This window comes from Myotis brandtii, unplaced genomic scaffold (genome assembly GCF_000412655.1).
Source record: "Myotis brandtii unplaced genomic scaffold, ASM41265v1 scaffold29, whole genome shotgun sequence".
NCBI classification, from domain to species: Eukaryota; Metazoa; Chordata; class Mammalia; order Chiroptera; family Vespertilionidae; genus Myotis; species Myotis brandtii.
In genome coordinates this window covers 3,187,982-3,198,681 of record NW_005361075.1, presented here as the reverse complement: position 1 = coordinate 3,198,681, position 10,700 = coordinate 3,187,982, and the positions used below count along the sequence as shown (strand labels likewise).

Here is a 10,700-nt window from a genome sequence, read left to right as displayed (position 1 = left end):
ACTCGGGCACCTTTTCCTCCCTTTCTTCTTCCCCCATAGGCATGCATCTTCTAAATTCCAAAGGACCCTACAAGACTTGCAACCAGGGACACAATGGGCAGCAGCTGCTCTTCCCAAGCTAATCCCCTGAACCTGTCTCCAATGTCCCCTTTTCTCTGACTCTCCAGTGAGCTGACAGCAGCCCAGCCTGGGCTCACTTCTTTTCTGGAGAGCCAAAGCAGCCTCACCTATGCCCTCTCCTGTTGCGTCTTTTATCCCACTGTCCTTCCTTGTTTCCTGTCCCCAGCTTTCATAAATGTACTCTCAAAATAAATTTAAAAAAGCAAACAATTGAGATAGTAGTGTGTTTTTCCCCAAGCCTATAGTCTGCAGAAGTGATAGTTAAATAAAAACTCTAGACAGAAATACTTCATGATAAAAAATTTAATAATTATCACTATTCTAACTGATTATTCCTATACTAATTACATATAGAGCCATTAATATAGAAGTCTAGTCTTCTCTCTGAAATCTCAGGAATGTATTATTCCAAGAGAGAAAATTGATTCTAGACTCCAACTTTCTCATCAAAACTTTTCATTAACAAACTACAAGTTCCACTGTTTGTGGTGTACATAGAACATAACTAGGACAGGGAACAGAAAGGGTCAGTTATGCTTGGTGTGCTGCACAGTTTTTAAGCCTCCATGAAAATTTAAGATACATACGGAAGCTGTAAGTTAACATTAAGATAGTTTTGCTCTCTAAGGCCATACCACCAGGCTATTTTCAGTCACTCAGTTACATTAAGGAAAAGATGAAGCTGAGATATAAGCAACCAGAATCAACTCAGCAATACTTTGATTATTATGATTAATACTGCTTTGATATTCTAGATCACTCCAACCATAAAGTATCACCTTCTCTCATAGCCAGTAAGATTCATCTTATTAAACAGCAATCAACAACAGAAAAGTAGTTAAGTATTTTATCTTATCCCTTATCAAAAGTTCTAAGACTGTTTTACAGTATTAAAATGCTAATAAAATTACATTTTCTGTCCAAAATGTCATGTTTACATATCCTTTGACTCAGCAATTCTACTTCTAAGAATACATCCTAAACACTCACATAAGGAAGTATGTGCATATTTCTCATAGCATTATTTGTAGTATCAAAGACTGCAGTATCAAAAAACAACCAAGATATTAGCAGAGGCTTGATTAAATAAACTATGAACATTCATACGATGGAATACCATGCAGCTATTATAGATAAGGCAGATCTACAGATATTTGTAGGAAATAATCTCCAACATATGATGTCAAGTAAAAAACCAAACAAACCAATTTATAGAACAGTATGCTATCATTTGTGTAGGAAAAAAAAAAGAATACACACATGTACACACATATACTATCTCCAAAGGACAATAAGTCAAAAACTGGTAATGCTGTCCCTAAGACGAAGAAGTGGGGGAGCCCAAATGACATTAGGTAAAAGGAAGACCTCTCACTGAATATACACCATACACCATTTTGTTCTTTAAAAAAATTTTTACCATGTGCATTTCTGTATTATTTTTAAAAAATATATAAAGATAATATGGATTTGCTTCTTTTTTTCAATTAGTTTACTTTCAATAGATTTTGTAATTGGTTTCAGATGTGCAGCATAGTGGTTAAACAATCATATACTTTACAAAGCATTCCCCCTGATATTTCCAGCACCCACCTGGCACCATACATAGTTATCGCAATATTATTGACTATATTCCCTGTGCTGTACTTTACATCCCCATGACTATTTTGTAACTACCCATTTGTATTTCTTAATCCCTTCACCTCCTTCACCCAACTATTAGACTCCCTTCTAATAGCTGTCAGTCTGTTCTCTGTATCTATGAATCTGTTTCAATTTTGTTTGTTCATCTATTTTGTTCTTTAGATTCCACATATAAGTGAAATCATATGGTATCTGTCTTTCTCTGACTGACTTATTTCACTGAGCCTAATACCCTCTAGTTCCATCTATGCTGTGGCAAATGATTGGATTCGTTTTCTTTTTTTTACAGGTTGAAGTAAACGATTGTTTATTTAGCAAAAAAACATGTATAAAACACCTCAAACTTGTATAAATGAATAACAAATAACCATAAAACCATAATTTCAAGAGTTTTTCTAATAATGTAGCTCTAAGATAAACATTTTAAAGAAAAAAACTAATGCACATATGTTAAAGAATCTCAAGAAAGCAAGGAATAACATTAAAAGGGGGGACAGGTTCCAGTATCCGGATTTCAAATGATTTTCTTGAAACATTTTAAGAGTTCAAAACATATTTTCATTCCATCAGTGTAATCCAGATAGTCCAATCCAGCCTCCAGCCTCTCCAGTCTGAGACTTGAATGGAATAATTGTCTCCTTGCTCCCAAGTAGGGGAAAGAGGAAAATCATGGCTTTAGAATCAGACTTGTTGAACCAGGTGACTTAAAGTACGTCACTAACTTCTCTGACTCTTAGATTCCTCCTTTGATCCAATTCCTCTCCCCACCTTGTTTCTCTTTTTCTTTCCTTATTTTTTTCCCCATTCTTATCTGTCATGATCTCCCAGGCAGGTCTGCATTGCCTATACTGAATCTGGGTTCAGTCAAGTATTTGGTCTGAACCACCCACTGCTCTATGGATTCATTTTTTTTAAATTTTGTTTAAATTGATTTCAGAGAGGAAAGGAGAGGGAGATAGAAACATCCATGATGAGAGAGAATCATTGATAGGCTGCCTCCTGCATGCCTCATTCTGGGGATCGAGCCCACAACTCAGGCATGTGCCCTGACTGGAATTGAATCGTGACCTCCTGGTTCATAGGTCAATGCTCAACCACTAAGCCACACTGGCTGGGCTGGATTCACTTCTTAAATACTTTAGGGACTCTCTCTGATAAAGCTTATTTAAAAAAAGAAAGAAATATGTATATATATATACACATATACACACACACACACACACACACACACACACGCACACACGATTGAGTGATAGATTTTAGAAAGGAAAGAAGGGAGGGAGGGAGGGAAGAAAGAAACATAGACTTGTTGTTCCACTTATTTATACATTGTATGTACCCTGACCAGGGAGTGGACCCACAGCCTAGGGCCCTAGGCGTATTGGGACGACACTCTAACCAATTGAGCTACCCAGCCTGGCTCTGATAAAGCTTCTCAAATGCATAACGGGAGATCTGCAGCCCTCCACTTGGCTGGCATACATTGCCTTCAGTTTAGCTTACTATCACTCTGTCTCAGCGCCCAAATAGCCATGCTGTGAAATTATGATCATGGAGTTTCAGAAGCCAAATCCTTAGGAAAGCATTTCCTGACTCCAATTTTGGGTTAAATGCCCCTCCTTCGTGTTCTCCCAAGGCACCTGCTGGTTACCACTATCATTACTCTTACACTCTTACCATGTTATCTTGAAATCATTCATTCCCTGATACTATTTTGAAACTTTTCTGTAAGTTTGAAATTATATCAAAATAAATAGTTATCTCCTCAAAACACAAACTAGCTATAATAAATTCCAAATATCTAGTTAACAATAATTCTGTGTTGCCCTAGTCGGTTTGGCTCAGTGGATAGAGCGTAGGCCTGCAGACTGAAGGGTCCTGGGTTCAATTCCAGGTCAGGGCACATGCCAAGGTTGCCAGCTCAAACCCCAGTAGGGGGGTGTGCAGGAGTCAGACAATTAATGATTCTCTCTCATCGTTGATGTCTCTCTCTCTCCCTCTCCCTCTCCCTCTCTGAAATCAATAAAAATATATTTTTTTTTAAATTCTGTGTTTCTTAGCATTTTCAAGAAGTCTGGAAGAAAACTTTGAATAACCCAAACCTGTTTTAAAATTGCCCCAAGAAATGAACATTAAAATACATACATAACATTAACTTAAACTTTTCCCCCTATGGTTAAAAAAATTTTTTGAATTTGAAATATTTTTTGTTATAAAATTCCCCTGTATAGGGCAAAGGCACTCAAAACTATTTCACTGATTTTAGAGCTGTATTCAACGTTGCAAAGGTCTCCCTAAAACTGTAAGGTTTAGAGGAGTGTTTTTTAACCGTCCTCTAATTCTTCCTCTTTTTTTCTCCCCTCCTCTACATAAACAAAGTCAAAGGCAGCATAACGTAGGACAGCAATTTTCAATTGGTGTGCCACAGTAATTTTTTTAAATGCAATACTTAAAAAAAAAAAAGGAATACCTGAGCGCTGGCCGGCGTGCTCAGTGTTTAGAACATTTGCCTGTGCACCAGAGGGTCTCGGGTTCGATGCCCATCCCAGGTTGGGGATTGTGTGGGAAACAACCATTCAATATGTCTCTCTCACATTGATGTTCCCGCCCCCTTTCATTCTCTCTAAAAATCAATGGAAAAAACATCCTCATTCCTTGGGTGAGAATTTTTTAAAAAGCAAAAAAGCAATACCTGATGATTTAGTTGGGGGCACTGACTTCTTTCCCTTAGATTGTTAAATAAAAAAATGACAACAGCCAACACAAGAGCTGTCCAGTGTGAATTAATCAAATTTTTGGTGAGGTTGGCAAAAAATATATTTTTTGGTTTGCCACAGAATTTTAGTAATTAGTTGATGCATGCCAAGAGATGAAAAAGGTTGAAAATCACCGAAGAAGGAAAATAAATTTCATAGAAGCAAACAGAGAACTGTTTGCATGGAAGCAACTGATTAAATAAATGTGACAGGAATGTTTGAAGTTGACTCCCTCTTGACGCTTTTCTCAATGATCAGTGCCAGCAACATGCTGGTGACAAAGCAGAAACAGCCAGAGGCACAGATTAAGGCTTTAAAAAGTAATAGCCAAGGTTTTAGGTATTAATAAGCAGTCATGACTTTTTAAAATTCATTTTGTGTCCTGAAGAAAATGTAAAGATTTTCAGATCCTTCTAAAATCCCTTTTCCCGAAAGGTCTACTTTAAGGCTAAAGTACTGGATATTCCTACAAAATCATTACTATTGATCTAACACCTCTGTTGTACAAGATGTTCTTTATGAAGGTGAGTTCCTACCCCTGGATGAGTCAACAAAACTCTGAAATATTCAAGTGGTTCAAACAGAGCTCATTGTTTTCTGAACCCTATGTGTTTTAATAAGGAAGATTACTAGCTACTTTTATAAAATGAAAGAGTATTATTACTGCCTTTGTTTTTCCATTCCAGGTCAATAAAGACGCACCGTTTTCTGAGCCTTTTCCATTTAGGACATGCATCTAATTAGTTCCAAAACTCAATGTGTCCCCACTGGGGGAGAGGGGAAAGAGCTTAGAAAAGCAATGTGAATTTCTAAATTATTCTTGAGAATGTAAAGTTTGAAATTATTTTATTTAATTTGAATAAGTGTATCCTATTTTCCTCTTATGAAAATGAATTTCATGTAAAAATGGGAAAAAGGGCTGAAGACTGATTACATCTACTTCCTGATAGTGAAAAGCCCCTCTGGTGTTAGTTTAAGAAAAAGGCCTAGAAACTTGATTCCTCTCTACCTAAGTGGGTAGTATCAGAATGTCTTCAACCGAAAGCCACACAAGCACGCCCAGTTCATAAAGTTCAAACAGTGCTGCTATTGTACAATGTGCTTAATACGCATCAGGGCATCTGTGTTGTGTAAGTCTCGCTCTCCCTGGCACAATGGCCACTGAAATACCAGCTTAGCCCAGCCAGTGTGGCTCAGTGGTTGAGAGTCGGCCAGTGAGCCAGGAGGTCACGGTTTGATTCCCGGTCAGGGCACATGCCCAGGTCAGGGCGCATGCCCAGGTTGCAGGCTTGATACCCAGTGAGGGGCATGCAGGAGGTAGCAGATCAATGATTCTCTCGTATCGGTTTCTATCTCTTTATCTCTCTTCCTTCCTCTCTCTAAAAATCAATTTTAAAAACAGAAATACCAGCTTAGACTGTTCTTCATTTTACTGATTTTGTGTGCCATAGTGTTAATCTTGCTTAGTCTATCAGAGAACCACAATTTCAACACAGTTTCTCACCTAAGCTAGACTTCTGAGAATCTGTTTTATAGTTGAAAGAAAAACCTAACATTGAGAACATCTAATAATAAAGAAAGAGAAAATTAATTAGCAAAAGGAAAGAGGGAGTAAGATCCGGGGAGAAAGAGTACAGTTGATAATGAAACCAGCTGCTTGGGTGTGAAAGACGATAACAGTTGGAAGAAATTTGGCTAAGCTCTCAAGAAGGATGTTTTAGACAAAACTATCACTCATCAACCAGAGACTTCAGAATGAGAAGGGCCTGATACCCGCTAAATAGAACTCTTAACTGTATCTGCTCAGTGCTCTGAGAATTAATCAGCTTCTTTACCGCCTTTAATGAGAAGGGCCTGATACCCGCTAAATAGAACTCTTATCTGCTCAGTGCTCTGAGGATTAATCAGCTTCTTTACCGCCTTAACTTCTTTACTACTTTTACTTCTTTAATGTTTACTGCTCACTAAAATCTTACTTCTAGAGACTACAGCTTGGTCTTTGTTCCTCCCAACTCACACAGTGTGAGCTTCCTCCCAACCAGAAATTTACAGCAGTGCATTTCCCTTTGGGGGACCAACCAGGCCTCCTGGCCTGACACATCTATCCTGGAACACAACTCCAACTTCTGAGAACAATTTCAAAGACCCCTTTTATACTGAAATAAGAAAGTCTATAAATCAGTCTATACCTACTTCTAGCCTCAGGAAAAAAATGTCTTGCCCTCATACTTGCTTCAGTAGTTTTTTCTCTGGCAAATATGAAAAATGATTATCATTAGATTACATTCAACTCATTTATTCTAGTGACAGTATTGGCCCCCCTGATGTAGACTGGACTTAACAATTTTAGGTACATATTTTCCTCAATGTTTGTTTTCTTAAAGCAAAGAAAAACTTATGTGTAAAGACAGACAATACATACTACAAGGTTCTCCAACCTGATACATTCCTCTTTTTGCTCTTTGGAACCTGTTAAAATTTTAACTTGTAGGCTTCGTTCATTACCTTGGAGTTTTTGTTTTTGTTTTAAATATATTTTTATTGATTTCAGAGAGGAAGGGAGAGGGTGAGAGAGAAAGAAACATCGATGAGAGAAACATACATTGATTGGTTGTCTTTCGTACACACCCAACCGGAGATGGAACACACAACCTAGATAAGTGTCCTTAGTGGGAATTGAACCGGCGACCTCTCAGTGCATGGGATGATGCTCAACCAACTGAGCCACATTGGCCAGGGCACACAGTAGACTCTTAACAATGGCTTGTTGAACAAATGCATTAATTTAGAGTATTCAAAGCATTAACTAGAAATATGTTTCATATCTTCTTTCCTTGGGACGTGGTGGCAGGGGTGACTAGTAAAAGTTGTCAACCATGTGTGGGATAAGAAAGTAGAACATGGTTGGGGTGGCACAAATATAAGTTAGAAGGTCAAGCAGCCAAGGGAGCTTGAGTGAGAATATCGCAGCTTTTGTAAAAGGTGTCTACATGTCAGAGATCAGGATGGGAATGGTAACTAAGAAATACTAAAATATAAGAAAGAAAAGTATGGAGGCAGAATGCATGGGTCAGTCCTGGGTCCAGCTCAGGCAATCTCCAATTCTATAAGATGGTGCTTACATCTGCTGAACTGTTTCTGAAGCCCTCCTTCTGGCCGGAGTGGGCCTAAACCAGCAGTCACTCCCCAGGGAGCGGACCTAAACCAGCAGTCAGACATCCTTAGCGCTGCCGCAGATGCAGGAGAGACTCTCGCCAACACCACTGGGCTCGCCAGCCATGAGCCCAGCTTCTGGCTGAGCGGCACTCCCCCTGTGGGAGCGCACTGACAATCTGGGGGCAGCTCCTGCATTGAGCGTCTGTCCCTGGTGGTCAGTGCGAGTCATAGCGACTGGTCGTTCCACCCGGCTGAGCGGCACTCCCCCTGTGGGAGTGCACTGACAATCTGGGGGCAGCTCCTGCATTAAGCATTAAGCGTCTGCCCCTGGTGGTCAGTGTGCGTCATAGTGACCGGTCGTTCCACCCTTTGGTCGATTTGCATATTGGCCTTTTATTATATAGGATTCTAATTTTATTAAAATATAGCTTATATGCCCTGGCCGGTGTGGCTGTCGTTGGGCATCGGCCTGTGCACCCAAAGGTTGTTGGTTTGATTTCCGGTTAGCCACATACACGGTTTCAGGCCCATCACTGGAAGGGGACATGCAGGAGGCAACCTGTTATATATCTCTCTCCATCTCCCTTCCTCTCTCTCTAAAAATCCATTTAAAAATCTTTTTAATAAATAAATAAAATATAGCCCATAATACACATATGTTGTTTTATTTTATCAATGATATTCCTGATGGTACCTGTAAGGGCTCTTTTTTGTGTCTCCAGGGGTCAATAACTGTTAATTGTTCTAAATATATGTGTTAAGTTATTAAAAGAATAAACGGCATACAATGAGTGAGACAAGGGTCTAGGCCGTCTAACTCCTTATATTCTACACATTCAAATGCTACCAGCCTTCTTTTCCAAAATATTTTATTCAAACCACAGAGACTCAGATAATAAAGATGACAATATTGGGACAAAAGGCTCCCCTTTCTACCTCAAACACTCAACTCTTTAAAGATGTTACTCTTTTCCTCCTTATTCCAGTACAAAGAAAGGGATTTTACAAAGACACTGTCCTCCACTCTCACCCCTCCAACATCCAACATTCAACCCTACAGGAATACTAAATTGTCTTATTGCAAAGCTAAATAACTAAACTTATACAACACCCGCATTTTAGCCAAATCAAGCCAGCATACTGCTAGAGTAAGTGATGTTCTTTTTTGTAAATTCAAAGTTTCTCATTTTGGATTACTTTCCAGGAAGGCTATGTGCATAAACAGCAGCTTCCTAGAAGAGGAGAACTGGAAGACAGGACGACCTTCCATTGGAGCCTTCCAGAGAGAATGTGAGAGGGACTTCGAAGCTCATAGAAAAGGCGTAACTCTGTCATCTCACGTTTGTATTTAGGAACGTGGTGAGGAGACGGGGAATAAAGATGTCTTTGACTCCACAGCACCCACACAAACTCTTAGCACCAAAAGTCAAACAGAAAACCTATTACTTTGTGGACGCTATTCTCTCACCTCTCACTTTCACTTCACTGAGTTAAAACTGAACCAAAGCTGCTTAGTAGCTCTACAGAGTAACCCAAGGAGCACTGCTGATTTCCTAACAGCAGAATAACATTAGATTCATACCAAACTTCCCTGTTCATTAACAAGAAGTGCTGCCAGGCTGCCCAGAAATTCCCCTCCCCAGTCCCACTTGGCCACACCAGGAACATGAGGAACCAAGTATGCTGCCATCGTGGCCTTTTCGGTACTGGATCCAAAATAAACTGTGCCTAGGCCCCAAGGCTGTAAATGCAATGCTATCCAACGAAAAACTAAATAGCCAAATATGTAATTTCTCAGGTTTCATTTACCCAACACAGCTATCACAAGCAGACCTAGTCTAGTGATAATTCCTAACCTTATGTAATGATAAGATAAACACCTGGCAGAAAGCCTCTAGTTACCGGTAATTTATACTATATACTCGGATCAACATTAACGGCAAGGGTTCATTGGCAATAGGCTACCAGGATTCTGAACAAAGGTTAAGTAATAAGGTCAGATTTGTTACGTTTGCAATTTTTAAGGGGAAAGAAGGCACGTGTAGGGAATAGTAAACAAACAAAAAAACAAAAACCAGGCTCTCCCTCCCTATCCGCAGATGTGTTGCCATTACCTTCTTTACTCCCAAGCTCTAAGGGCCCTTCCTTTATAACTTGTTTCCTAACCCCGTTTCTTCTAGGTATAGCTTTTTCTACCTCTGTCATTTACCCAATAAATGTTCTCCTACAAAAAAACAACCCCAGCACTCCCACACGCCGGAAACAGTTCAAAGCACTTGGTGTGCATGAACTCATTTAACACTCGCCAACACCTCCATAGCACTGACATCACCGGTCCCCATCGTAAGTACAAATATGCGGAAACACAAGAACAACGAGGCTGCGAAACTTGGGCCCAAGGTGGTGCCGGCTGGTAGCGCTTCGGATTCCACAGGAGTCAAGGGAAACATGGTTCACCCTGGTCTCGGCCCCTCTCTCTGAAACAATGGCCAGCAAACTGATGGCGGCCTGTGTCCCTGCCCCTCCTTTCACAGCATGCTGCTTCTACTTCCCCCGAAAGGGGTGTCACCCTCCTTTAATGTCCCGACACTCCTGGGAGAGCGGTGGGCAGCACGATCGGCACACGCAGAACACTCGGCTCCTCAACCTTCCCCGAGGGACGCCCTTGGAAACAGTCCGATATGGGGGGCAGGGAACCTGGGGAAACCACAAGTGGAGAGGAATTCGGTGCCTGCGAAGCTGAACCCCACTTGCACACCGTCGTGTCACCCTCCTTTAATGTCCCGACACTCCTGGGAGAGCGGTGGGCAGCACGATCGGCACACGCAGAACACTCGGCTCCTCAACCTTCCCCGAGGGACGCCCTTGGAAACAGTCCGATATGGGGGGCAGGGAACCTGGGGAAACCACAAGTGGAGAGGAATTCGGTGCCTGCGAAGCTGAACCCCACTTGCACACCGTCTGCAATACAGGCCCAACGGGCCCAAACCAACCCACTGCGGACACCAGTGCCGCGGCCTCGCC

General features: G+C 40.8%; 1 protein-coding gene across 5 annotated transcripts in view; it reads right to left on the bottom strand.

Annotated features, from left to right (window-relative positions):
• Positions 1 to 10,700, bottom strand: part of SLC11A2 (solute carrier family 11 (proton-coupled divalent metal ion transporter), member 2) — a 58,549-nt gene that overhangs the window by 45,771 nt on the left and 2,078 nt on the right. The window contains exon 1 of one of the 5 annotated variants that reach the window (XM_005869260.2): positions 228 to 434. The exons of the other annotated variants lie outside the window; for them this stretch is intronic. The gene's annotated coding sequence lies outside the window, so the exon portion shown is untranslated. Of the gene's footprint in view, positions 1 to 227; positions 435 to 10,700 lie in introns of those variants that run through there. 5 annotated transcript variants of the gene reach the window in all.